Source organism: Eschrichtius robustus, chromosome 1, assembly GCF_028021215.1.
Source record: "Eschrichtius robustus isolate mEscRob2 chromosome 1, mEscRob2.pri, whole genome shotgun sequence".
NCBI lineage: Eukaryota > Metazoa > Chordata > Mammalia > Artiodactyla > Eschrichtiidae > Eschrichtius > Eschrichtius robustus.
This window is the reverse complement of record NC_090824.1, coordinates 126,564,244-126,591,832: the sequence shown is the minus strand read 5'-3', so window position 1 is coordinate 126,591,832 and position 27,589 is coordinate 126,564,244. Positions and strand designations below refer to the sequence as shown.

The following is a 27,589-nucleotide window of genomic DNA, read 5'->3' as shown; positions in this document are numbered from 1 at the left end:
TCCTCTTTTAGATTGGGGTTCTGTTTGACCTTGTTGATTCACTGTTGTTGATTCTTTTATATTTTTATGTTTCCTAATAAATGTTTTATTTTTCTAATTTTATTTTATTCTTTATACTTTGTTAGTGATCTCTCCTTTTGGCTTGTTGCCCCCCCCCCCTTTTTTTTCTTTTTTTCTGCTGTGGTTTTATTTTACCTTGTTGCAGTTGTTTCAATTATAGTTTTATTTTTCCTAATATATTTTTTATCTTTCGAATTTTATTTTGTTTTTTATTCTTTGATATTGTACTGCTCTTTTTTTGTTCCTTTTTTTTTACTGCACCATGAAGCTTGCGGGATCTTGGTTCCCAGCCTGGAGGTTGGGCCTGAGCTCCTGTGGTGGGAGCTCTGAGTCCAAACCGCTGGACTAACAGAGAACCTCAGACCCCAGGGAATATCAATCTGAGTGAGGCCTCCCAGAGGTCCTCATCTCAGCACCAAGACCCAGCTCTATCTAACTGCCTGCAAGCTCCAGTGCTGGACGTCTCAGGACAAACAACCAGTAAGACAGGAATACAGCACCACCCATCAAAAAAAAAAAAACAACAACGAAATGACAAAAAAATATGTTACAGACGAAGGAGCAAGGTAAAAACCTACAAGACCAAATAAATGAAGATGAAATAGGCAACCTACCTGAAAAATAATTTAGAGTAATGATAGTAACGATGATCCAAAATCTCGGAAACAGAATGGAGAAAATACAAGAAACATTTAACAAGGATCTAGAAGAACTAAAGAGCAAACAAACAATGATGAACAACACAATAAATGAGATTAAAAATACTCTGGAAGGAATCAATAACAGAATAACTGAGGCAGAAGAACGGAAGTGAGCTGGAAGATAAAATGGTGGAAATAACTGCCAGGGATCAGTTTAAAGAAAGAAGAATGAAAAGAATTGAGGACAGTCTCAGAGACCTCTGGGACAACATTAAACGCACCAACATTCAAATTATAGGGGTCCCAGAAGAAGAAGAGAAAAAAAAAGGGTCTGAAAAAATATTTGAAGAGATTATAGTCAAAAACTTCCCTATCATGGGAAAGGAAATAGTCGATCAAGTCCAGGAAGCACAGAGAGTACCATACAGGATAAACCCAAAGACAAACACACCGAGATACATATTAATCAAACTATCAAAAATTAAATACAAAGAAGAAATATTAAAAGCAGTAGGGGAAAAGCAACACATAACATACAAGGGAATCCCCATAAGATTAACAGCTGATTTTTCAGCAGAAATTCTGCAAGCCAGAAGGGAGTGGCATGACATATTTAAAGTGATGAAAGGGAAAAACCTACAACCAAGATTACTCTACCCAGCAAGCGTCTCATTCAGATTCGATGGAGAAATTAAAACCTATACAGATAAGCAAAAGTTAAGAGAATTCAGCACCACCAAACCAGTTTTACAACAAATGCTAAAGGAACTTCTCTAGGCAGGAAACACAAGAGAAGGAAAAGACCTACAAAAACAAACCCAAAACAATTAAGAAAATGGTAATAGGAACATACATATCGATAATTACCTTAAATGTAAATGGATTAAATGCTCCAACCAAAAGACACAGGCTCACTGAATGGATACAAAAACAAGACCCATATATATGCTGTCTACAAGAGACCCACTTCAGACCTAGGGACACACACAGACTGAAAGTGAGGGGATGGAAAAAGATATTCCATGCAAATGGAAATCAAAGGAAAGCTGGAGTAGCAATTTTCATATCAGACAAAATAGACTTTAAAGACTATTACAAGAGGCAAAGAAGGACATTAATTAATGATCAAGGGATTAATCAGAGAGGATGATATAACAATTGTAAATATTTATGCACCCAACATAGGAGCACCTCAATACATAAGGCAAATACTAACAGCCATAAAAGAGGAAATTGACAGTAACACAATCATAGTAGGGGACTTTAATACCCCACTTTCATCAATGGACAGATCATCCAAAATGAAAATAAATGAGGAAACACAAGCTTTAACTGACACATTAAACAAGATGGACTTAATTGATATTGATAGGACATTCCATCCAAAAACAACAGAATACACTTTCTTCTCAAGTGCTCATGGAACATTCTCCAGGATAGACCATACCTTGGCTCACAAATCAAGCCTTGGTAAATTTAAGAAAATTGAAATCATATCAAGTATCTTTTCTGACCACAATGCTATGAGACTAGATATCATTTACAGGAAAAAAACTGTAAAAAATACAAACACATGGAGGCTAAACAATACGCTACTAAATAACCAAAAGATCACTGAAGAAATCAAAGAGGAAATCAAAAAATACCTAGAGACAAATGACAATGAAAACACGACGATCCAAAACCTATGGGATGCAGCAAAAGCAGTTCTAAGAGGGAAGTTTATAGCTATACAAGCCTACCTCAAGAAACAAGAAAAATCTCAAGTAAACAATCTAACCTTACACCTAAAGGAACTAGAGAAAGAAGAACAAACAAAACCCAAAGTTAGCAGAAGGAAAGAAATTATAAAGATCGGAGCAGAAATCAATGAAATAGAAACAAAGAAAACAACAGCAAAGATCAATAAAACTAAAAGCTGATTCTTTGAGACGATAAACAAAATTGATAAACCATTAGCCAGACTCATCAAGAAAAAGAGGGAGAGGACTCAAATCAGTAAAATTAGAAATGAAAAAGGAGGAGTTACAACAGACACCGCAGAAATACAAAACATCCTAAGAGACTACTACAAGCAACTCTATGCCAATAAAATGGACAACCTGGAAGAAATGGACAAATTCTTAGAAAGGTATAACCTTCCAAGACTGAACCAGGAAGAAATAGAAAATATGAACAGACCAATCACAAGTAATGAAAATTGAAACTGTGATTAAAAATCTTCCAACAAACAAAAGTCCAGGACCAGATGGCCTCACAGGTGAATTCTATCAAACATTTAGAGAAGTGCTAACACCCATCCTTCTCAAACTCTTCCAAAAAATTGCAGAGGAAGGAACACTCCCAAACTCATTCTATGAGGCCACCATCACCCTGATACCAAAACCAGACAAAGACACTACAAACAAAGAAAATTACAGACCAATATCACTGATGAATATAGATGCAAAAATCCTCAACAAAATACTAGCAAACAGAATCCAACAACACATTAAAAGGATCATACACCATGATCAAGTGGGGTTTATCCCAGGGATGCAAGGATTCTTCAATATACACAAGTCAATCAATGTGATACACCATGTTAACAAATTGAAGGATAAAAACCATATGATCATCTCAATAGATGCAGAAGAAGCTTTCAACAAAATTCAACACCATTTATGATAAAAACTCTCCAGAAAGTAGGCATAGAGAGAACATACTTCAACATATGAAAGGCCATATGTGACAAACCCACAGCCAACATATTCTCAATGGTGAAAAACTGAAAGCATTTCCTCTAAGATCAGGAACAAGACAAGGATGTCCACTCTCACCACTATTACTCAACATAGTTTTGGAAGTCCTAGCCACGGCAATCAGAGAAGAAAAAGAAATAAAAGGAATCCAAATTGGAAAAGAAGAAGTAAAACTGTCACTTTTTGCAGATGACACGATACTATTCATAGAGAATCCTAAGATACTACCAGAAAACTACTAGATCTAATCAATGAATTTGGTAGAGTAGCAGGTTACAAAATTAATGCACAGAAATCTCTTGCATTCCTATACACTAATGATGAAAAATCTGAAAGAGAAATTCAGGAAACACTCCCATTTACCATTGCAACAAAAAGAATAAAATACCTAGGAATAAACCTACCTAAGGAGACAAAAGACCTGTATGAAGAAAACTATAAGACACTGATGAAAGAAATTAAAGATGATACAAACAGATGGAGAGATATACTATGTTCTTGAATTGGAAGAATCAACAATGTGAAAATGACTGTACTACCCAAAGCACTCTACAGATTCAATGCAATCCCTATCAAACTACCAATGGCATTTTTCACAGAACTAGAACAAAAAATTGCACAATTTGTATGGAAACACAAAAGACCCCAAATAGCCAAAACAATCTGGAGAAAGAAAAACGGAGCTGGAGGAATCAGGCTCCCGGACTTCAGACTATACTAAAACTACAGTAATCAAGACAGTATGGTAGTGGCACAAAAACAGAAATATAGATCAATGGAACAGGATAGAAAGTCCAGAGATAAACCCATGCACATATGGTCACCTTATCTTTGATAAAGGAGGCAAGAGTATACAGTGAGGACAGCCTCTTCAATAAGTGGTGCTGGGAAAACTGGACAGCTACATGTAAAAGAATGAAATTAGAACACTTCCAGGAATTCCCTGGTTGCACAGTGGTTAGGAATCTGCCTGCCAATGCAGGGGACACAGGTTCGAGCTCTGGTCCAGGAAGATCCCACATGCCGTGGAGCAACTAAGCCTGTGCACCACAACTACTGAGTCTGTGCCCTAGAGCCCGCGAGCCACAACTACTGAACCTGCGTGCTGCAACTACTGAAGTCCGTGCACCTAGAGCCCATGCTCCACAACAAGAGAAGCCACCGCAATGAGAAGCCCACGCACTGCAATGAAGAGTAGCCCCCGTTCTCTGCAACTAGAGAAAGCCTGCGCACTGAAACGAAGACCCAATGCACCCAAAAATAAATAAATAAATAAGATTTAATAAATAAATAAATCCCGTTTAAAAAAAACAAAAAAGAACACTTCCTAACACCATACACAAAAATAAACTCAAAATGGATTAAAGACCTAAATGTAAGGCCAGACACTATAAAACTCTTAGAGGAAAACATAGGCAGAGCACTCTATGACATAAATCACAGCAAGATCCTTTTTGACCCACCTCCTAGAGAAATGGAAATAAAAACAAAAATAAACAAATGGGACCTAATGAAACTTCAAAGCTTTTGCACAGCAAAGGAAACCATAAACAAGATGAAAAGACAACCCTCAGAATGAGAGAACATATTTGCAAACGAAGCAACTGACAAAGGTTTAATCTCCAAAATATACAAGCAGCTCATGCAGCTCAATATCAAAAAAACAAACAACCCAATCCAAAAATGGGCAGAAGACCTAAATAGACATTTCTCCAAAGAATATATACAGATTGCCAACAAACACATGAAAAGATGCTCAACTAATCATTAGAGAAATGCAAATCAAAACTACCATGAGGTATCACCTCACACCTGTCAGAATGGCCATCATCAAAAAAATCTAGAAACAATAAATGCTGGAGAGGGTGTGGAGAAAAGGGAACCCTCTTGCACTGTTGGGAATGTAAATTGATACAGCCACTATGGAGAACAGTATGGAAGTTCCTTAAAAAACTGAAAATAGAACTACCATATGACCCAGCAATCCTCCTACTGGGCATATACCCTGAGAAAACCATAATTCAAAAAGAGTCATGTACCACAATATTCATTGCAGCTCTATTTACAATAGCCAGGACATGGAAGCAACCTAAATGTCCATCGACAGATGAATGGATAAAGAAGATGTGGCACATATATACAATGGAATATTACTCAGCCAGAAAAAGAAATGAAATTTATTTGTAGTGAGGTGGATGGACCTAGAGTCTGTCATACAGAGTGAAGTAAGTCAGAAAGAGAAAAACAAATACCGTATGCTAACACGTATATATGGAATCTAAAAAAAATGGTTCTGAAGAACCTAGGGGCAGGACATGAATAAAGACACAGACGTAGAGAATGGACTTGAGGACAAGGGGAGGGGGAAGGGTAAGCTGGGACGAAGTGAGAGAGTAGCATTGACATATATACACTACCAAATGTAAAATAGATAGCTAGTGGGAAGCAGCTGCATGGCACAGGGAGATCAGCTTGGTGCTTTGCGACCACCTAGTGGGGTGGGATAAGGAGGGTGGAAGGGAGACGCAAGAGGGAGGGGATATGGGGATATACGTATGCCTATAGCTGATTCACTTTGTTATACAGCAGAAACACAATACTGTAAAGCAGTTATACTCCAGTAAAGATGTTTAAAAAAAATGTGTAGAGGGAATTCCCTGACAATCCAGTGAATTACAGTGAATCAGAACTCTGAGCTCTCACTGCCAAGGGCCCGGGTTCGATCCCTGGTGGGGGAACTAAGATTTCGCATGCTGCATGGTGTGGCCAAAAAAAAAAAAAAAAAAAGTTAAAAAAAAACTGTGTAGGTAGAAAATTCAAAATAATCTACACACAATTTTTAGAGTTAATGAGAGAGTCAAGTGAGGTTGCCTGATGTAAGATCCTATAGAAGAGTCAATTGCATTTCTATAAAATGGGAATGCACAATTAGGAAATGCAATTTTAAAAATTAACAAAAGATACATCTTTAGTAGAAAAATGTAACAATTGAAAAATAATAAAGAAGACCTAAACATATGGAGAGACAAATCATGTCCATGAGTAAGATGAAAACTCAATTCTCCCTCAGTAATTTATGGATTAAATTCAGATCCAATAGGGATTTTCATGGAAATCAACAAGGCAATTCTAAACATTTTTGGAAGGACAAAGGATAGCCAAGTTAGTGCTGGAAAGAAAACCAAAGAGGGGGATTAAGCCTACCAGTTTCAAGTATCGCTATAAACCCACAGGAATTAGGATATGTGATGTTAGCTCAGGGATAGATAATTTAGACCCATGGAATAGAATAGAGAGCCCAGAATGTTTATGGCATTGATTGTGGTAACAGTTTCATGGGTCTGTACTTAACTCCAAACTCATCAAGTTGTACACATTAAATATATTCAGCTTTTTGTATGTCAATCATACCTCAATAGAGTGATGTGAAAAAAGAAAATAGTGTAGAAACATTCCCATGCATGTGAGGAAAGCTGATGTATGTCAGAGTTGTCACTGCAGATCAGTGGGGAAAAAGACGTCAATCAATAAATAGTGCTGGTGCATGGTACTAGTGATTTATTCAATAAACATTCAGTGACAACACCAAAAAAAAAAAAAAAAAAATGGTGCTGGTGCCGTGGGACCACTAAGCCCAGGCGCCGCAACTACTCGGCCCATGTGCTCTGGAGCTCGTGCACCACAACTCGAGAGCCCGCACAGCTAGAGAGCCCGCGTGCCGCAACTAAGACCTAAAGCAGCCAACTAAATATTTAAAAAAATAAAAACCATTACTCTGATATGAAAATAACCTTTAAAAAAACAAATCAATAGTGCTGGGCGATTGTCATCATTTTTGGGGGGGGAAATAAAAATGATCCACACTTCACACTCTATACAAAAATTCAGCTCCTGGTGAATCAAGGACTTAAATATGAAAGACATAACTTTAAAAAATATAGAATTGCTTTAATAACTTGAGATAATGAATTATTTATTAAATAAAACACACCAAAAAAGCACAAATCACAATAAAATTTTTTTAAAGAGATCTGACATTAAAATTTAGACCAGCTCACCAGGAGACACTATAAGAAAAATGGACAGGGGGCTTCCCTGGTGGCAAAGTGGTTAAGAATCCTCCTGCTACTGCAGGGGACACGGGTTCGAGCCCTGGTCCGGGAAGATCCCACATGCCATGGAGCAACTAAGCCCGTGCACCACAACTACTGAGCCTGTGCTCTAGAGCCCGCAAGCCACAACTACTGAGCCCACGTGGCATAAACTACTGAAGCCCACCCACCTAGAGCCCGTGCTCCACAACAAGAGAAGCCACCGCAAGGACAAGCTCGCACACCGCAGCGAAAAGTAGGCCTCACTAGCTGCGACTACACGAAGCCCGCGCTCAGAAACGCAGACCCAACGCAGCCAAAAATATATAAATTAATAAAAAAAGAACACCACTATAAAACAATTTCATGATTACCAGATGGACAAAACTTAAAGTCTGAGCATATACCAAGGGCCAGTAAGGCTGAGAGGCAATGAGAATATACACAGGCCATTTGGTGGAAGTGTAAATGGGTACACTCACTGTGGGGAAAAATTATTACACGTGCCTCCCCTAAGAACCTGCAACTCCGTTCCACACTCGAGGGACTCACCGGGAATAACATTATTATTATTTTTAAAGCGCTCTTTACTCTTTTAAAGATTCACTTTTTTGAACTTATTTTTGACTGCGTGGAGCCTCCATCATGACACGCAGAATCTTCGTTGAAGAGTGCGGGATCTTTCGTTGTTGCAGACGGCATATGGGATTGTATGTCCGTGACCAGCGATCAAACCTGTTTCCCTTGCATTGCAAGGCAGATTTCACTAGACCACCAGTGAACTCTCAGATGTAACATTCTTCTAATAACCAAAACGTGGAAGAAGCAAAACAAACTAACCAACTCTAAACCCATAAAGGAGAACCGAAATTTATAGACTGTGTGTTGTTAATACATTATAATTCCACAGAGCTGAGCTGTACAATATTATCATCGGCCACAAATACCTCTTGCGCCCTTAAAAAGGTGACTGGTCTTAATTGAAATGGACTGAGCATAGCACACGCATCACATTTCAGAGACTTCGTAAAACAAAGAAAAATGAAACAGTTTCCCAATTTTCCAGTTTGATTACATGTTCAACAGTAACTAGATGTTCTGGACTAACCAAAACCTATTCCGTTGTTCTTTTACTTTATTCCACGTCTAAAAAAACGAAAACTTCGTCTACGACTACTTCACACCGTTTAACAAAAAAAAAAAAAAAAGAAACACACTACCCGTACCCGCTTAATTGCTGTGATCTTCTTTCAGCGGTAATACAAAATCCACTGAAGCACCATTTTAGTTTAAACTCATGCCGGAGCACTCACAGTCGCAGCAAATATAAAACACATAAAAACGATGTAAAACTCTACTTATTAAGCTGCAACCGAAACTACATTGGTTGTTTGATAGTAGTATCGTGGTGAAACGTTATTGACACGGAAAAAACCGCACACAAAACGGGAAAACAAAAAAAAAAAGGAACACCGAAAAACCTTAAACAAACTGTTCTCTTTTCCTTTCCTCTCCCCGCATAAATCTGACTTTAACAAGCTTTAGTAGCCTTGCCGAAACAAGGCCTCAAAAAATTGGTTTAAAACTCAGAGTTGTTCCTCTCCACGGAAATCTTTAGTAAAAGGCGAAAGATTTATACGATCTGAAGAGAAACCAGAGTATGACAAATGTTTTTGTAACTCACACCTGGGGTAAGAGAAACTCCTAGAACACTGATAGTGGCTAGTTAACACCAAGATCCAGTGCCTGAACAAAAATTTCTAGACTAGTCAGTAAATAAAGGGTCTAATCTTAGAAAATATAAGTAGAAGATAATTCAAAATTTTGCCATTTAAAACTTGTACTATGTGCAGTGCACTGTGGGTATGCAAATAAGGCAAGCCCGCGTCCTTTCCATTCGAGAAAGATCTTAGTATTCACACAGTGCCCCTGCGTCACCACTAGGGGGCGAAGCGGAGGATTGGCAGGCTGGCATCCACACGCCGGACAGATCAGAGACCCACGTTTTAGATTTTGTACATTTGTACGTCTGAGTTTGATTTCTGTTAAAGACTTTGCTGTTAAATTGGAAAAGAAAAAAATAGCAAGTAAGTAATCGGCACAAAATTCAGGACCGTGGTTTCTTCCTTTGGTGGAGTGAGGGCATTAGGGAGTTTTAAAATTTGACAATTTCCTTTTTCTTAAAATGAGTGGTGGGCGCACAGGTGTTTTGTCTGTTTTGCATAGTGCACGTCCGGGATGTACACTCTAGAATATTATGCCGCTTGTGAAAAATTCGTAGCAGTGTCTTCTTTAAAATTGCAGCTTGCGGAATTCCCTGGCGGTCCAGTGGTTAGGACTCCGCGCTTTCACTGCCTGGGCCCGGGTTCCATCCCTGGTGGGGGAACTAAGATCCCTTAAGCTGGACGGCATAAAGAAAAAAAAAAAAAAAAAAAAAAAGGAGATTGCGCCCTCCGCTCGGTTTCGGGTTTCCTGCTTCCTCATCTGATGCTACTTGTGGCGATGAAATCTTGTATTTCACTTTCAGACCTCGAGTCTCATCCTGTGTTTTGAAAATGAGCTGTACTCTCCTCAGCGGTGCTCAGATGCTGGGTCGCCCGGCCTACACAGACTCCTTAACTATTGTAGTAACTGAACCATCTTGGGAAAGGAAACTAAAGCTCCTTTTTTTTTTTTCTGGCAGCTTGTGTCAATGTTCCATTTCCCAACTTTGACACCTTCTCTGAGCTGTCACGTTTGTTTGCATTTCTTTTTGCTGGTTCTTTTGCTAACAAGTCGATCACATTTGACATATATTTGACTTAAATTTGTCTAATACATTTTAAAAACAGCTTTTTGGGGGATATAATCCACTTACCATAAAGTTCACCAATTTAACGTGTACAATTCAATGGTTTTTAGCATATTCACAGACTTGTGCGATCATCACAATCTAATGGGTTTTTGTTTGTTTGTTTGTTTAGGTTTTTTTGGCCTTCCCCGCGGGGCATGTGGGATCTTAGTTCCCCAACAGGGATAGAACCTGCCCCTCCTGCAGTGGAAGCGCAGTCTTAACCACTGGACCAGCCAGGAAGTCCCCACAGTGTAGTTTTAGAACATCTTTATCAACCCAAAAAGAAACTGTACCCATTAGCAGTTATTCCCCATCTCCCCCATCCCCCAGCCTCTACCAAACACTAACCTACTTTCTGTCTGCACCTACTCTGGACATTTCATATAAATGGAAGCACAAAACCTGTGGCTTTTTGTGACTGGCTTCTTTCACTTAGCATAATGTTTGTGAGATTCATTCACACCTACGTTTGTTTTGATACTCTTTTGCATTCTTGCTGTATTTCACAGAGTAATGGGGAGTTAAAGACCCATGGAGATGCAGAGTTCCAGCCCTACGATGATAGCTATTTACCTCACAGGGTTTGGCCTGGGGCTAAGGCACTGAGGGGACAGGAAAGGAGCAACTCTCTGAAGAGTGTTTCCCTGCTCCGAGATTGTAGGGGACCTTTGGTCTCCTTCATTCTAGAAGGTCCTGGGCAGCTTTCACTGGTTAGACGACCACAAGGAAGGTTAACTTTTTTTTTAAGTCAAGGAAAGGGCTACTTTTCACAGTGGGTATTCAATTAATAGGACTCATTACTTTTATTTATTTATTAATTAAATTTTTATTTATTCTTGGCTGCATTGGGTCTTCATTGCTGCGCGCTGGCTTTCTCTAGTTGCGACGAGTTGGGGCTACTCTTTGTTGTGGTGCATGGGCTTCTCATTGCGGTGGCTTCTCGTTGCGGAGCACGGGCTCTGGGCACACGGGCTTCAGTAGTCGTGGCACGTGGGCTCAGTAGTTGTGGCTCGCGGGCTCAGTAGTTGTGGCTCGCGGGCTCTAGAGCACAGGCTCAGCAGTTGTGGTGCACGGGCTTAGTTGCTCTGCGGCATGTGGGATCTTTGCGGACCAGGGCTCGAACCCGTGTCCCCTGCATTGGCAGGCAGATTCTTAACCACTGCACCACCAGGGAAGTCCCTAGCCTTGCCTGTTCTTGTGGATTGTTCTCTGGTTCCCATTTGTTGTGGCTGGATGCCAGAGGCCACAGCTACAAGTGGCAGGTCTGAGAGTTGGAACGACACCTAACCCTTTCAGATTCTGCAGTGGAGAAGCGCGCTCCTGTGGAAGGTGAACTGAACCTCTAGGTCTCAGCTCTTGTCCTTTGCTCATTTCTGCTGCAACGTCTGTTTGCCACAAGGAGGTGCTGCTTCCCTTTTAGTGTTCAATTCCTGCCACAAGGCCCACCTCTTAAGGTCAGGGATTCCAACGTTTTGCTCTCAGACCTCAGTGAAAGAATTTTGAAACTATGTTTCTCTTGCACATTTTAAAGATCATATGTACAGTTTTCGTAAGATAACTTACAACATATGTTTAAATAGATGCAAAAGATGAATATTGTGCATTGTAAATATTGATACTCTAAATTGTTACATCACTTAATTTTTTTTTTTTTACATCTTTATTGGAGCATAATTGCTTTACAATGTTGTGTTAGTTTCTGCTGTATAACAAAGTGAATCAGCTATACATATACATATATCCCCATATCTCCTCCCTCTTGCGTCTCTCTCCCACCCACCCTTTCCCACCCCTCTAGGTGGACACAAAGCACCAAGCTGATCTCCCTGCGCTATATGGCTGCTTCCCACTAGCTGTCTGTTTTACATTTGGCAGTGTATACATGTCCATGCCACTCTCTCACTTCATCCCAGCTTAACCTTCCCCCCTCCCTGTGTCCTCAAGTCCATTCTCTACATCTGCGTCTTTATTCCTGTTCTGCCCCTGTTACATCACTTTAAATTGTAACCAGTGGAAGGTAAATATCCAAGAAATTTGATACCTACCGTCTGTAATTTTTTTAAAATAAATTTATTTATTTATTTATTGGCTGCGTTGGGTCTTCATTGCTGCGCGAGGGCTTTCTCTAGTTACAGCGAGCGGGGGCTACTCTTCGTTGTGGTGCGTGGGCTTCTCATTGCGGTGGCTTCTCTTGTTTCGGAGCACAGGCGCTAAGCACGTGGGCTTCAGTAGTTGTGGCTCGTGGGCTCTAGAGCGCAAGCTCAGTAGTTGTGGCACACAGGCTTAGTTGCTCCGCGGCATGTGGGATCTTCCCAGACCAGGGTTTGAACCTGTGTCCCCTGCATTGGCAGGCGGATTCTTAACCACTGCACCACCAGTGAAGTACCTGTAATTTTTTTTTTTAAGATTTTGCATAATTCCTTTTGATTCTTGAACTTTTTTTCCCGCTTCCATTTCCCCAAGAATTTAATACAATTATATTTTTATACCTGAAAGTATTTTATTGATCACCCAATCATATTCTTCTATGACAAAATAAGTACATTAATTGAATTTTAAAACTTTTTTCACATCCTTTAAACTTAAAAGTTTTAAAAAATATTTATTTATTATTTAGGCTGCTCTGGGTCTTATTTGCGGCACATGAGATCTTCGTTGCGGCATGTGGACTCTTAGTTGTGGCATGCAGACTCTTAATTGTGGCGTGCATGCGGGATCCAGTCCCCCACCCAGTGATCGAACCCGGGCCCCCTGCTTCGGGAGTGTGGATTCTTACCCACTGGACCATCAGGGAAGTCCCTGAACTTAAAATTTTATGCACTAATGTTTTTCTTCTGGATTGACTTATTATAGTTATTAGTACATGCTTGATCAATACAACATAAATATATTAAAACTTTTGATAATTATTAAACATAAAAGTGTCGGGACTTCCCTGGTGGTCCAGTGGGTAAGACTCTGCACTCCCAGTGCAGGGGGCCCAGGTTCAATCCCTTGTCGGAGAACTAGATCCCACATGCATGCCACAACTAAAGATCCCGCACGCTGCAATGAAGTTCCAACATGCTGCAACTAAGACCCAGAGCAGCCAAAATGAATAAATATTTAAATAAATAAATAAAAATAAATAAAATAAAGTTTCCAAGAGATACTTTCCACCTCTTACATTGGCAGAGAACAACAACAAAAAAAAAAATTAAAAAAAAAAGTGTCATTTTGTTGGAACAGCATTTCTTAATTAGATGGATGCGTAGTATTGGGTTGGCCAAAGAGTTAGTTCCGGTTTTAATATCTTACGGAAAAACCCGAATGAACTTTTTGGCCAACCCAATACTTATTGCTAGAGAAGACAGAGTTCAGTTCCAAGGCTTTCTCCCCCCCCCCCCCATTTTTATAGCTGTAACCTGAGAAAGCTTTTCCCCATAAATCAGTAGATGGAAGGAGTTTCAACAGTGTCACTACTGTGACCAAACAGAGCTTGGGTCTGCTTGCCCATGTGTCCAGTAAAGCCATTCCCCTGACACTGAGTTCTGGTGAAGGAAAGTGCAGCCTTCATTGCAGGGTGCCAAGCAAGGAATCCAGATAGTTAAGGCCCAATGGTTTTCAGGAAAATGTTTCTAAAGACAGGGTGCAGGAGAGAGTTGTGGTGTGAGTAATCAGTTGTGGACATTCTTCTGATTGGTTGGTGGTGAAGTAATAGGAAATCAACATCATCAATCTTCAGGCAGTTCCAACGCATCTGGGGCCTATGTGCTTGTGGTCAGCATACAGTTAACGTCTTTCTCCTGATGGGGATTTCAGTCTCAGCAAAACAGCTCAAAAAATATAGCTCAGAATATTATCTGTAGACCTTGAGGGGGAACTAAAAAGTCCTTGACTTCGTTTAATAGCTGAACAATTATTTTTTTGTCTTGCTTGACTGTTTTCCTTTGTTTCTGCATTTTCTCACTTTTCTGCTTAAGTTTATTATTTGGAACTTGCAGAAGACCTAGGAGGCTAAACTTTTTCTACAAACAGGAGGTAGGCAGAGGACACTGTGTGTGTGTGTGGGGGTTCTGACCTGGGAAGACCCCATACTGTCCTGCTTGGTTATACTACCGTATAATGAATTATCAGGTGACAGCTGAACTAAGTCCTCCTTGAACTCTGTTGAAAGAAAAGATTTGGAATTCTTTTATTTTATTTGTTTATTTTGGTTGCATGGCGTCTAAGTTGCAGCCTGCAGGCTCCTGCACTGGAAGACGGATTTTTTACCACTGGACCACCATAGAAGTCCCCCTCCATGATTATTTATATTATCCACACATAATGTGAACATACAACGTTTTGGAAAAACCTGTTTGATTAAGTAAATTGTGTTATTAACATCAATTTTACCTGTTTCTCTTTGACCAAGCTTCTTTTTTTTTTAAATGATTATTTTTTCTTTTATTTCAGTGTTTATTTAGGCTGCACTGGGTCTTGGTTGCAGAATGTGGGTTTATTTAAGGCTTTTTAGTTCTGGCATGTGTGCATGCAGGATCCAGCTGGATTGAAACTGGGTATCCTGTACGGGGAACCACAGAGTCTTATCCACTGGACCACCAGGAAAGCCCCAATAAAGCTTTTATTTGCACAGCATCTGCAAGACATGTAACTCTGTGACCCCCACCAGAAATTAAAAAACAAAAAAACCCAGAAACACCTAAAACTACACCTGATCGGACACAGATTTATAAAAAATTTCTTTAACTTTCATACACCCACATAAATAGCCAAACAAATATTTGTAAGTCATTTTACTACTGGAGATGAAAACATAATAGTTCTTTCATTCTTACCACAGTTAGGCAGCCTTGCCAAAACAAGGCCTCAAAAAATTATTGTAAGACTCAATTGTTTCCCTCCACGGAAATCTTTAGTAAAAGGCGAAAGATTTATGCGATATGAAGAGAAACGAGAGTATACCTAGCAGCCTGCGTAACTCATTTTTCCAGTAACTACAACTCCTAGTTCACTGATGGTGGCTGTTTATCCCCAGAGTTACTGCTGGAATAAATTTATTCAAGGAATTCTGAAAATAATATTTTCATACTTAGAAAAATTGAGTAAGAAAGAAATTTTTATTAACTTGAAAACAATTAAACTATTTGCAGTGTATTATGGGTATGCAAATGAACCTGAATAATCTCCCTTTACACTCCGGAAATATCTTAGTACTGTATTCAACCATTGCTCTGGGGCCACCTTTAAGGGGCAAAGCGGTGGCTTGGCTGCCTGGGATCTTAACTCCGTCCTTGTCTACTAGAGACGTTATGATTTTATCTATTTGTACACTGGGACTATGATATCTTTTAAATAAAATAATTTTCTGATAGTTGGGGCGGGGGAGGGCCATGAGAATAGCAAAGTAATGGTTAATATGAAATCCAGGATAGTGGTTACCTGCAGTGTGGAGTGAGGGGTAAGATTGTGGAAAGGACCACGAGGTTTCAAAGGTGTTGGCAATATCTTTTTTTTTAAACTGGGGGGGAGGCATCAAGTATTCATTTTATTACTTTAAAAATTTTATTTATATATCATATAACATTGTATATCATATTCATGAACATTATGACTCTTCCCCATCATTGAGGTCTACTTTTATGTCATTTCATACAGTTTTATAATTTTACCATAAAGATTTTTTTGGTTAGAATTACTTCACTCTTTTTTTTTCTTTTAAATTTTTTAACATCTTTATTGGAGTATAGTTGCTTTACAATGGTGTGTTAGTTTCTGCTTTATAACAAAGTGAATCAGCTATACATATACATATATCCCCATATCTCTTCCCTCTTGCATCTCCCTCCCACCCTCCCTATCCCACCCTTCTAGGTGGTCACAAAACACGGGGCTGATCTCCCTGTGCTATGTGGCTGCTTCCCACTAGCTAGCTATTTTACATTTGGTAGTATATTTAATTCCATGACACTCTCTCACTTAGTCCCAGCTTACCCTTCCCTCCCTGTGTCCTCAAGTCCATTCTCTGTGTCTGCGTCTTTATTCCTGTCCTGCCCCTAGGTTCTTCAGAACCTTTTTTTTTTTTTTTTTTAGATTCCATATATGTGTGACAATACGGTATTTGTTTTTTTCTTTCTGACTTACTTCACTCTGTATGACAGACTCTAGGTCCATCCACCTCACTACAAATAACTCAATTTTGTTTCTTTTTATGGCTGAGTAATATTCCATTGTATATATGTGCCACATCTTCTTTACACAGTTGTCTGTCGATGGGCATTTAGGTTGCTTCCATGACCTGGCTATTGTAAATAGTGCTGCAATGAACATTGGGGTGCATGTGTCTTTTTGAATTATGGTTTTGTCTGGGTATATACCTGGTAGTGGGATTTCTGGGTTGTATGGGAGTTCTATTTTTAGTTTTTTAAGGAACCTCCATACTGTTCTCCATAGTGGCTGTATCGATTTACATTCCCACCAACAGTGCAAGAGGGTTCCCTTTTCTCCACACCCTCTCCAGCATTTGTCATTTGTAGATTTTCTGATGATACCCATTCTAACTGGTGTGAGGTGATACCTCATTGTAGTTTTGATTTGCATTTCTCTAATAATTAGTGATGTTGAGCAGCTTTTCATGTGTTTCTTGGCCATCTGTATGTCTTCTTTGGAGAAATGTCTATTTAGGTCTTCTGCCCATTTTTGGATTGAGTTGTTTGTTTTTTTAATACTGAGCTACATGAGCTGTTTATATATTTTGGAGATCAATCCTTTGTCCGTTGATTCGTTTGCAAATATTTTCTCCCATTCTGAGGGTTGTCTTTTCCTTTTCTTTATGGTTTCCTTTGCTGTGCAAAAGCTTTGAAGTTTCATTAGGTCCCATTTGTTTATTTTTGTTTTTATTTCCATTACTCTAGGAGGTGGATCAAAAAAGATCTTGCTGTGATTTATGTCAAAGAGTGTTCTTCCTATATTTTCCTCTAAGAGTTTTATAGTGTCCAGTCTTACATTTAGGTCTCTAATCCATTTTGAGTTTATTTTTGTGTATGGTGTTAGGGAGTGTTCTAATTTCATTCTTTTACATGTAGCTGTCTAGTTTTCCCAACACCACTTATTGAGGAGACTGTCTTTTCTCCATTGTATATCCTTGCCTCCTTTGTCATAGACTAGTTGACCATAGGTGCGTGGGTTTATCTCTGGGCTTTCTATCTTGTTCCATTGATCTATATTTCTGTTTTTGTGCCAGTGCCATATTGTCTTGATGACTGTAGCTTTGTAGTATAGTCTGAAGTCAGGGAGTCTGATTCCTCCAGCTCCGTTTTTTTCCCTCAAGACTGCTTTTGCTATTTGGGGTCTTTTGTGTCTCCATACAAATTTTAAGATTTTTTGTTCTAGTTCTGTAAAAAATGCCATTGGTAATTTGATAGGGATTGCATTGAATCTGTAGATTGCTTTGGGTAGTATAGTCATTTTCACAATATTGATTCTTCCAATCCAAGAACATGGTATATCTCTCCATCTGTTGGTATCATCTTTAATTTCTTTCATCAGTGTCTTATAGTTTTCTGCATACAGGTCTTTAGTCTCCCTAGGTAGGTTTATTCCTACATATTTTATTCTTTTTGTTGCAATGGTAAATGGGAGTGTTTCCTTAATTTCTCTTTCACATTTTTCATCATTAGTGTATAGGAATGCAAGAGATTTCTGTGCATTAATTTTGTATCCTGCAACTTTACCAAATTCATTGATGAGCTCTAGTAGTTTTCTGGTGGCATCTTTAGGATTCTCTAAGTATAGTATCATGCCATCTGCAAACACTGACAGTTTTACTTCTTCTTTTCCAATTTGGATTCCTTTTATTTCTTTTTCTTCTCTGACTGCCATGGCTAGGACTTCCAAAACTATGTTGAATAATAGTGGTGAGAGTGGACATCCTTGTCTTGTTCCTCATCTTAGAGGAAATGCCTTCAGTTTTTCACCATTGAGAATGATGTTTGCTGTGGGTTTGTCATATATGGTCTTTATTATGTTGAGGTAGTTTCCCTCTATGCCTACTTTCTGGAGAGTTTTTATCAGAAATGGGTGTTGAATTTTGTCAAAAGCTTTTTCTGCATCTATTGAGATGATCATATGGTTTTTATTCTTCAATTTGTTAGTATGGTGTATCACATTGATTGATTTGCATATATTGAAGAATCCTTGCATCCCTGGGATAAATCCCACTTGATCATGGTGTATGATCCTTTTAATATGTTGTTGGATTCTGTTTGCTAGTATTTTCTTGAGGATTTTTGCATCTATGTTCATCAGTGATATAGGTGTGTAATTTTCTTTTTTTGTGTATCTTTGTCTGGTTTTGGTATCAGGGTGATGGTGGCCTCATAGAATGAGTTTGGGAGTGTTCCTTCCTCTGCAATTTTTTGGAAGAGTTTGAGAAGGATGGGTGTTAGCTCTTCTCTAAATGTTTGATAGAATTCACCTGTGAAGCCATCTGGTCCTGGACTTTTGTTTGTTGGAAGATTTTTAATCACAGTTTCAATTTCATTACTTGTGATTGGTCTGTTCATATTTTCTGTTTCTTCCTGGTTCAGTCTTGGGAGGTTATACCTTTCTAAGAATTTGTCCATTTCTTCCAAGTTGTCCATTTTATTGGCATAGTAGTAGTCTACTATGTAGTAGTAGTAGGCCACTACTACTATGTAGTAGTACTATGTAGTAGTGGCCTGTAGTAGTCTCTTAGGATGCTTTGTATTTCTGTGGTGTCTGTTGTAACTTCTCCTTTTTCATTTCTAATTTTATTGATTTGAGTCCTCTCCCTCTTTTTCCTGATGAGTCTGGCTAATGGTTTATCAATTTTGTTTATCTTCTCAAAGAACCAACTTTTAGTTTTATTGATCTTTGCTATTGTTTTCTTTGTTTCTATTTCATGTATTTCTGCTTTGATCTTTATGATTTCTTTCCTTCTGCTAACTTTGGGTTTTGTTTGTGTTTCTTTCTCTAGTTCCTTTAGGTGTAAGGTTAGATTGTTTATTTGAGGTTTTTCTTATTTCTTGAGGTAGGCTTGTATAGCTATAAACTTCCCCCTTAGAACTGCTTTTGCTGCATCCCATAGGTTTTGGATCATCATGTTTTTGTTGTAATTTGTTTCTAGGTATTTTTTGATTTCCTCTTTGATCTCTTCAGTGATCTTTTGGTTATTTAGTAGCGTATTGTTTAGCTTCCATGTGTTTGTGTTTTTTACGTTTTTTCCCTGTAATTGATATCTAATCTCATAGCGTTGTGGTCAGAAAAGATGCTTGATATGATTTCAATTTTCTTAAATTTACTGAGGCTTGATTTGTGACCCAAGATGTGATCTATCCTGGAGAACGTTCCGTGTGCACTTGATAAGAAAGTGTAATCTGCTGTTTTTGGATGGAATGTCCTATAAATATCAATGAAATCTATCTGGTCTATTGTGTCATTTAAAGCTTGTGTTTCCTCATTAATTTTCTGTTTGGATGATCTGTCCATTGGTGTAAGTGAGGTGTTAAAGTCCCCCACTATTATTGTGCTACTGTCGATTTCCTCTTTTATAGCTGTTAGCATTTGCCTTATGTATTGTGGTGTTCCTATGTTGGGTGCATATATATTTATAATTGTTATATAATCTTTTTGGGTTGAACACTTGATCATTATGTAATGTTCTTCTTTGTCTCTTGTAATAGTCTTTATTTTAAAGTCTATTTTGTCTGATATGAGAATTGCTACTCCAGCTTTCTTTTGATTTCCGTTTGCATGGAATATCTTTTTCCATCCCCTCACTTTCAGTCTGTATGTGTCCCTAGGTCTGAAGTGGGTCTCTTGTAGACAGCATATATATGGGTCTTGTTTTTGTATCCATTCAGCGAGCCTGTGTCTTTTGGTTGGAGCATTTAATCCATTCATGTTTAAGGTGATTATTGATGTGTATGTTCCTATTACCATTGTCTTAATTGCTATGGGTTTGTTTTTGTAGGTCCTTTTCTTCTCTTGTGTTTCCCACTTAGAGAAGTTCCTTTAGCATTTGTTGTAGAGCTGGTCTGGTGGTGCTGAATTCTCTTAGCTTTTGCTTGTCTGTAAAGTTTTTGATTTCTCCATCGAATCTGAATGAGATCGTTGCCAGGTAGAGTAGTCTTGGTTTTAGGCTCTTCCCTTTCATCACTTTAAATATGTCATGCCACTCTCTTCTGGCTTGCAGAGTTTCTGCTGAGAAATCAGCTGTTAACCTTATGGGAGTTCCCTTGTATGTTATTTGTCGTTTTTCCCTTGTTGCTTTCAATAATTTTTCTTTGTCTTTAATTTTTGTCAGTTTGATTACTATGTGTCTCAGCATGTTTCTCCTTGGGTTTATCCTGCCTGGGACTCTCTGTGCTTCCTGGACTTGGGTGACTTATTTCCTTTCCCATATTATGGAAGTTTTTGACTATAATCTCTTCAAATATTTTCTCCTGTCCTTTCTCTCTCTCTTCTCCTTCTGGGACCCCTATAATGTGAATGTTGTTGCGTTTAATGTTCTCCCAGAGGTCTCTTAGGCTGTCTTCATTTCTTTTCATTCTTTTTTCTTTATTCTGTTCCACAGCAGTGAATTCCACCATACTGTTTTCCAGGTCACTTATCCGTTCTTCTGCCTCAGTTATTCTGCTATTGATTCCTTCTAGTGTATGTTTCATTTCAGTTATTGTATTGTTCATCTCTGTTTGTTTGTTCTTTAATTCTTCTATGTGTTTGTTCTTTAATTCTTCTAGGTCTTTGTTAAACATTTCTTGCATTTTCTCGATCTTTACCTCCATTTTTTCCCCGAGGTCCTGGATCATCTTCACTATCATTATTCTGAATTCTTTTTCTGGAAGGTTGCCTATCTCCACTTCATTTAGTTTTTTTTCTGGGGTTTTATCTTGTTCCTTCATCTGGTACAAAGTCGTCTGCCTTTTCATTTTGTCTATCTTTCTGTGAATGTGGTTCTCCTTCCACAGGCTGCAAAATTGTAGTTCTTCTTGCTTCTGGTGTCTGCCCTCTCCCTTCATGAAATTCTTAATAATTTTTGAGCAAAGGTTCTGCATCTTCATTGTGTACTGGGCCTCAAAATGTATCTGGTAGAAATTGTTTTGATTAAACTAATAGCATTCTCTTCCTAGTATATTGCATTTTTTTTTCTTCTTGCAGTGTAGGTGGATATTGAGATAATCATAAGTTTTCCCTTTTAATATATGAATGTGGGAAATTACATTCATAGATTTTCCACCATAAATTATCTCTGCATTTATATACTAAACTCAACAATAATGGATTTTTAAGAAGACTTAATTTTTTAAGAAAAGTCTTGAACTTATTTTAAAATTTTAAAGTAAAATTATGAAGATAATGTGGAGTTTCTGTATACCCCACACCCAGTTACCCCAGTCATTAACATGTTATTGTTAATATGGTACATTTGTTATAATTAATGAATCAATAGTCCGTAGTTTATTCAGATTTCCTTGGTTTTTATCTAGTGTCCTTTTTCTGTTGAAGGATCCTACCCAGGATACTACACTGTATTTAGTTGTCTCCTTAGGTTCCTCTGGGCTGTGAGTTTCTTAGACTTTCCTTGTTTTGATGACTTTGACAGTTTTGAGGCATACTGATATTTTACAGAATCCTCCTCTGTTGGGATTTGTCTGATGTTTTTCTCACGATTAGACTGGGGTAATGTGTTTTTGAGAGGAAGACCACATAGGTATATTGCCATTTTCATCATTTCATTTCAAAGGTACATACATCAACATGACTTATCACTGTTGATATGATGACATTAATCACCTCCAGAGAGGGGAGAGGGGATGGAGGTTGAATAAATCACCAGTGGCCAATGATTTAATCAACCATGCCTAAGTAATAACGCCTCCATAAAAATCCAAAAAGGATGGGGTTGAGAGAGCTTTGGGGTTGGTGAATATGTGGTGATGCAGGGAGAATGGTGTGCCCAGAAGGAGCATGGAAGTTCTGTGCCCCTTCCCACATACTTGCCCTGTCATCTCTTTCATCTGGCTATTCCTGCATTCTATCTTTTTAGATAGTAAGTTAACTTTTATTCTGAATTCTGTGAGCCACTGCAGAAAATTAATCAAATCCAAGGAGGGGGACATGGGAACCTCTTATTTACAGCCAGTTGGTCAGAAGCACAGGTGACAACCTGGACTTGAGATTGCAGCAAAAAATTGTGAGACATGCAAAGATAGAGGAAAATGTGACCCATACACTGGGAAAAAAAAGTCAACAAAAACTGCCTGTGAAAGCAACCAGATGTTGGTTTAACAGGCAAAGCCTTCAAAGTAGCCGTTATAAATATGTTCAAGGAATTAAAGGAAGTGATTAAAGAAGTAAAGGAAGGAATCAGGGCAATGTTATATCAAGTAGAGAATATCTTATTGATAGAAATAAGATACAAATTATTTAAAAAGAAACAAATGGAAATGCTGGAGTTAAAAAGTACAATAATTGAAATGAAAAATTCACTAGAGGGGACTTCCCTGGTGGCGCAGTGGTTAAGAATCTGCCTGCCAATGCAGGGGACACGGGTTCGAGCCCTGGTCCAGGAAGATCCCACATGCCGTGGAGCAACTAAGCCCGTGTGCCACGACTACTGAGCCTGCACTCTAGAGCCTACGAGCCACAACTCCTGTACACAACTACTGAGCCCACACGCCACAACTACTGAGCCTGTGTACTGCAACTATTGAAGTCCACGTGCCTAGAGCCCATGCTCCGCAACAAGAGAAGCCACCATAGTGAGAAGCCCGTGGACCGCAACGAAGAGTAGCCCCTGCTCGCCGTAGCCAGAGAAAGCCCGCACGCAGCAACAAAGACCTAACACAGCCAAAAATAATAAATAAATAAATAAATAAATAAATTCACTAGAGTGCTCAGCAGTAGATGTAAATTGACAGAAGAAAGAACCAGTGAATCTTTTTAAAAAATAAATTTATTTTACTTATTTATGTTTGGCTGTGTTGGGTCTTCGTTGCTGCATGTGGGCTTTCTCTACTTGTGGCGAGCAGGGGCTACTCTTCATTGTGGTTGTGTGGGCTTCTCATTGCAGTGGCTTCTCTTGTTGAGGAGCACGGGCTCTAGGCACGCGGGCTTCAGTAGCTGTGGCACGCGGGCTCAGTAGTTGTGGCTCACGGGCTCTAGAGCGCAGGCTCAGTAGTTGTGGCACACGGGCTTAGTTGCTCCGTGGCATGTGAGATCTTCCTGGACCAGGGCTTGAACCCGTCTCCCCTGCATTGGTAGGTGGATTCTTAACCACTGTGCCACCAGGGAAGTCCCAGAACCAGCAAATTTGAAGATAGATTGATAGAGATTATGTAATCCAAAGAACAGAGAGGAAAACAATGAAGAAAAATTAACAGAGCCTCAGAGAAATGTCGGACACCATTAAACACATCAACATATGTGAAATGGTAGTACCGGAAGGAGAGAAGAGAGAAAGGAACAGAAAAAATATTTGAAGAAATAATAGCTGAAAACGTCCCAGATTATAGCAAAACAATCACTTTCACATCCAGGAATCCAATGAACTCCAAATAAAATACATTCAGCAAGTTCCACAAACAGACACAGCATAGTAAAAATGCCTAAAGCCAAAGACAAGGAGTGAATCTTGAAAGCAGCAGGAGAATAATACCTCATTTCTTATTCATAAGAGCCAAAAGGTAGAAGTGATCAAAATGACCATTCACTTATGAATGGATAAACAAAAGGTGGTATAGCTACATAATGGAATACTATTCAGCCCTAAAAAGGAATGAAGTACTGATACATGCTAAAACATGGATGCACCTTGAAAACAAAAACATTATACTAAGTGAAAGAACAAGTCGCAAAACACCACATGTTATATGATTCCATTTATATGAAGTGTCCAGAATAGGCAAATCTAAAGAGACAGAAACCAGATTAATGGTTGCTTAGGGCTGGGGTAGATGGGAGTATAGGGTGGTGATAGCCTAAGTATGTAGGGTTTCTTTTTGATGTGATGAAAGTGTTTTTAAATTCACTGCAGTGATGGTTGCACATATCTGTGAATATACTAAAAACTATTAAGTTTTACACTTTAAATTGTTTGGGCTGTGGATTATATCTCAATAAAGTTGCTTTTAAAAAATAAAAAAAAAGAACCACAGTGACATGGAACTAGATAACCCAGCTTGCTCTCAAGAGCTCCCAGACCCTGAGAGTGGTATCCTCAGAGACCTTTCCACACCCCCTAGAACATGGGTATTATCACCACGATTCTCATTTCATGTATGAGAAAACATACTCAGTGAAAACAAATTTCATGTATTCATTCAACAAACAATCCTTGAGGCCAATGAGGTGGCCCTGATACTGAGCAGGGCCTTGAGGGGCTCCTGGGCACAAAGCCTTTCTGTGTCCCCATTTCTTTGATTACAGGAAACAGCCTTCATTCAGCCTCCATGACCTTCCTTGAGTTCCAGTGGGCAGATTCAAGCAGTTGTTAATTAGGGAAGGGAGGGGTTGCAAGACCAGGGAGAAACAAACATTCAAGAGCAGCCTTGGGGGCAAGGTCCTGTTTCCCCATCAACGGATACACAAAACAATATCTTTGAGCTATTTTGCAGATACTGAAACCCCTCCAGGTGGGAAAAGTTAACGATTAAGGATGGTATGCTGCCCACAAGCATGCAGACCCCAGACCAGTTGGACCTGAGGGTTGATGATGCTGACTTCTGAGGCAGGAGATAGATGGGCTCCAGGCTAGGCATTTATAACTGGCCTCCTATTCACACCTCCTGCGGTGAGAAGAAGATGAGCTGCAAGCCGGACATTCATTACCGGCCCCGTTTACATTTCCTGAAGCAAGAGACAAACGGGCTCCAGGACTACATATTTATGACCGGACTCCTGTCTATATTTTGAGATCTGCACCTCAATACAAAAACCAGCAACAGGAATAGGGTAAATAACCAGACATTGGACACTTTTATGGCAGGGACAGAGAGGGGCTAAACCCTGTTAAAAGATCAAGAGGTCATACATTTCCCATCCTTGGGGCCAGGGAGACATTGCACATGCGCAGAAAGGCTCCTTGGGGTCAAAAAGGAGGGGGCACCACCCCATAATATGTGATACTAAGGCCATCCCATAGGCCTCTGGGCTGTAATCCATATTGGAAGAAAGTTGCGCACGCATGTTGGGGAGGGTCCTAGGGCAGGTCAGGTGTGGAAACAGAAACCAGATAATTGGCCAAAGGTAATCAAAGACCTGGAAGAACTGCCCTATATAAATGACTTAACTGCCTCTTTACTGCACTCCTCATTAGGGAGGATGCCCACACCCTTACTCTCTGGGTGTGCATCTCTGCCTTGCTTCTTTTTTTTTTTTTTTGAATTTTATTTTATTTATTTTTATACAGCAGGTTCTTATTAGTTATCTATTTTATACATATCAGTGTACATATGTCAGTCCCAATCTCCCAATTCAGCACACCACCCCTGCCACTTTCCCCCCTTCTGCCTTGCTTCTATCTTAACTAAACAAACTGTTTCTCTGTGTGCTCTCCCACTTGTTATTGTGCTATGTCTCTAATAATAAACATTGTACCTGTTTTTACAGTTTTTGCCTCCGTGAGAAATGCATTTTTCACTGGGGGCAAAAGCCAGGGGGTGTGGTGGCTAGGATTCCTGGTTTTTATCCCGGCTACCCAGGTTCAATTCCTGGGCAGGGAATTAACATCTTGCTTCACGCCACCACTCACTGCTGCCTCTCCGAGATCACTCCTACTTACCTCACCACCAACCCATCAGAAGAATGTCCACAAGCTGATCACGCCCTCTTTGAACAATTACTATAAAACTTCTCACTATCTTCTCCAAGTGGGGGGATGCACGGTTTTGAAGGCATTAGCCCGTTGTGTCCCCCTTTGCCTGGGAAACCAATAAAGCTATTCTTTTCTACTTCACCCAAAACTCCGTCTCCGAGATTCAATTCAGCCCTTGTGTACAGAGAAGCTGAGCTTTTGGCATCAGCCCTGCCTAAGGGCCCACAGTGAAGAAGAGGTGGAAGGAGGGATGGTTCCCAGGTCACCTGCCCCCCTGCTGCAGGCTCTGCCTTTCTGGGCCTGAGCTTCAGCAGCCATGTTAGAACTCCTGGGTCCCATGAGGCTCCCAGGACTTTGGGGGCACTAAGGGCCTTTTCTGAGGCCATAAGGCTCTCAGACAGTTTTTGGTGCTTCTGGAGCAGTACAGGCCCCACAGCAACCGGAGGTTTGATGCAGACTCCTGGGAGCAGCCAACACTCATTCCCCAGCCTGGGAAGCCCTGTGGTGGCTGGGGTCTGGTCTTGCTCTTGCTCCCAAAGTCATACATACAATCCGACAGCAAGGACCTCTGCTCTGAGCTCAGGGTCCTGCTCGGCCTGGATGCAGAAGGTGGAGAAGTTCCTCCCTCAGAGGATGCTGGAGTGTGGAGGTGTGGGTAGGGTGTTGAGGGGCTTCTTGGTGTAGGAATTAGTGATGACCTGTGCTTAGATTTCCATGTGACCATGAGGCCAAAAGGTGCGGTTTTCTCTAATGGGCAGAGGGCATGGGAGTCTTGTCCCTTCCCTCCTGCAGAGTTGGGTCAATCTCCCCTCTGCCCTCCCCCATTACTTGTCTCCTCAGGCTCCCTTTCATGCAGGGCCCCAAAGGAGGATCTTGGCATGTCTTGTGAGAGGCGAGAGACTTTAGCAATGCAGAGAATTCTGGAGGCTGAAAGGCAGAGGAAAGGTCTTTTAGTTTTCAGAATCCCAGATTTACCCCGTCTGGCTGTGCAACCTTGGGCAATCATGGCAACACTCTGAGACTCAGTTGCCCTGGGTGTTAAATGGCTCCTTCTGCACGGCCCGTCTTGGAGGGAAATAATTCAAGAGGGAGGCAATAAGTAGTAGCAATTCCCCAGGCGAGACCAGGAGGCTCAGCCCGCGGAGCTGGGGCAAAGACAAGTCCAAGGGTGGGTCAAAAGGGGGCCTGGGTCATTTTCTACTCGGGGCTTCAGTGAGGATGGCCCGCAGCAGCGTGGGCGACTCAGCCGGGGCCGCACACCTGGCAGCTGTGGGACACTCACTCGGGTCGGGCGTACACACCCTGCACCGGGGAGGGGGTGGAGGCGGGCGCGGGAAGGGCCGGGCCCTCGCTGGGCTGGGCGGAGCGGCAGCCGCGGTCGGGAGGGCAGGTAGGCCTGGGCG

The 27,589-nt window shown here is 40.2% G+C and overlaps 2 non-coding genes across 2 annotated transcripts; both read right to left on the bottom strand.

Moving 5' to 3' along the window:
• Window positions 1-9,079: 9,079 nt before the first annotated feature.
• On the bottom strand, window positions 9,080-9,195 carry LOC137753089 (U5 spliceosomal RNA). Its single transcript, XR_011071382.1, has one exon. It is a non-coding gene; the product is annotated as a U5 spliceosomal RNA (small nuclear RNA).
• Window positions 9,196-15,197: 6,002 nt separating this feature from the next.
• Window positions 15,198-15,311, bottom strand: LOC137753134 (U5 spliceosomal RNA). Its single transcript, XR_011071394.1, has one exon. It is a non-coding gene; the product is annotated as a U5 spliceosomal RNA (small nuclear RNA).
• Window positions 15,312-27,589: the final 12,278 nt, after the last annotated feature.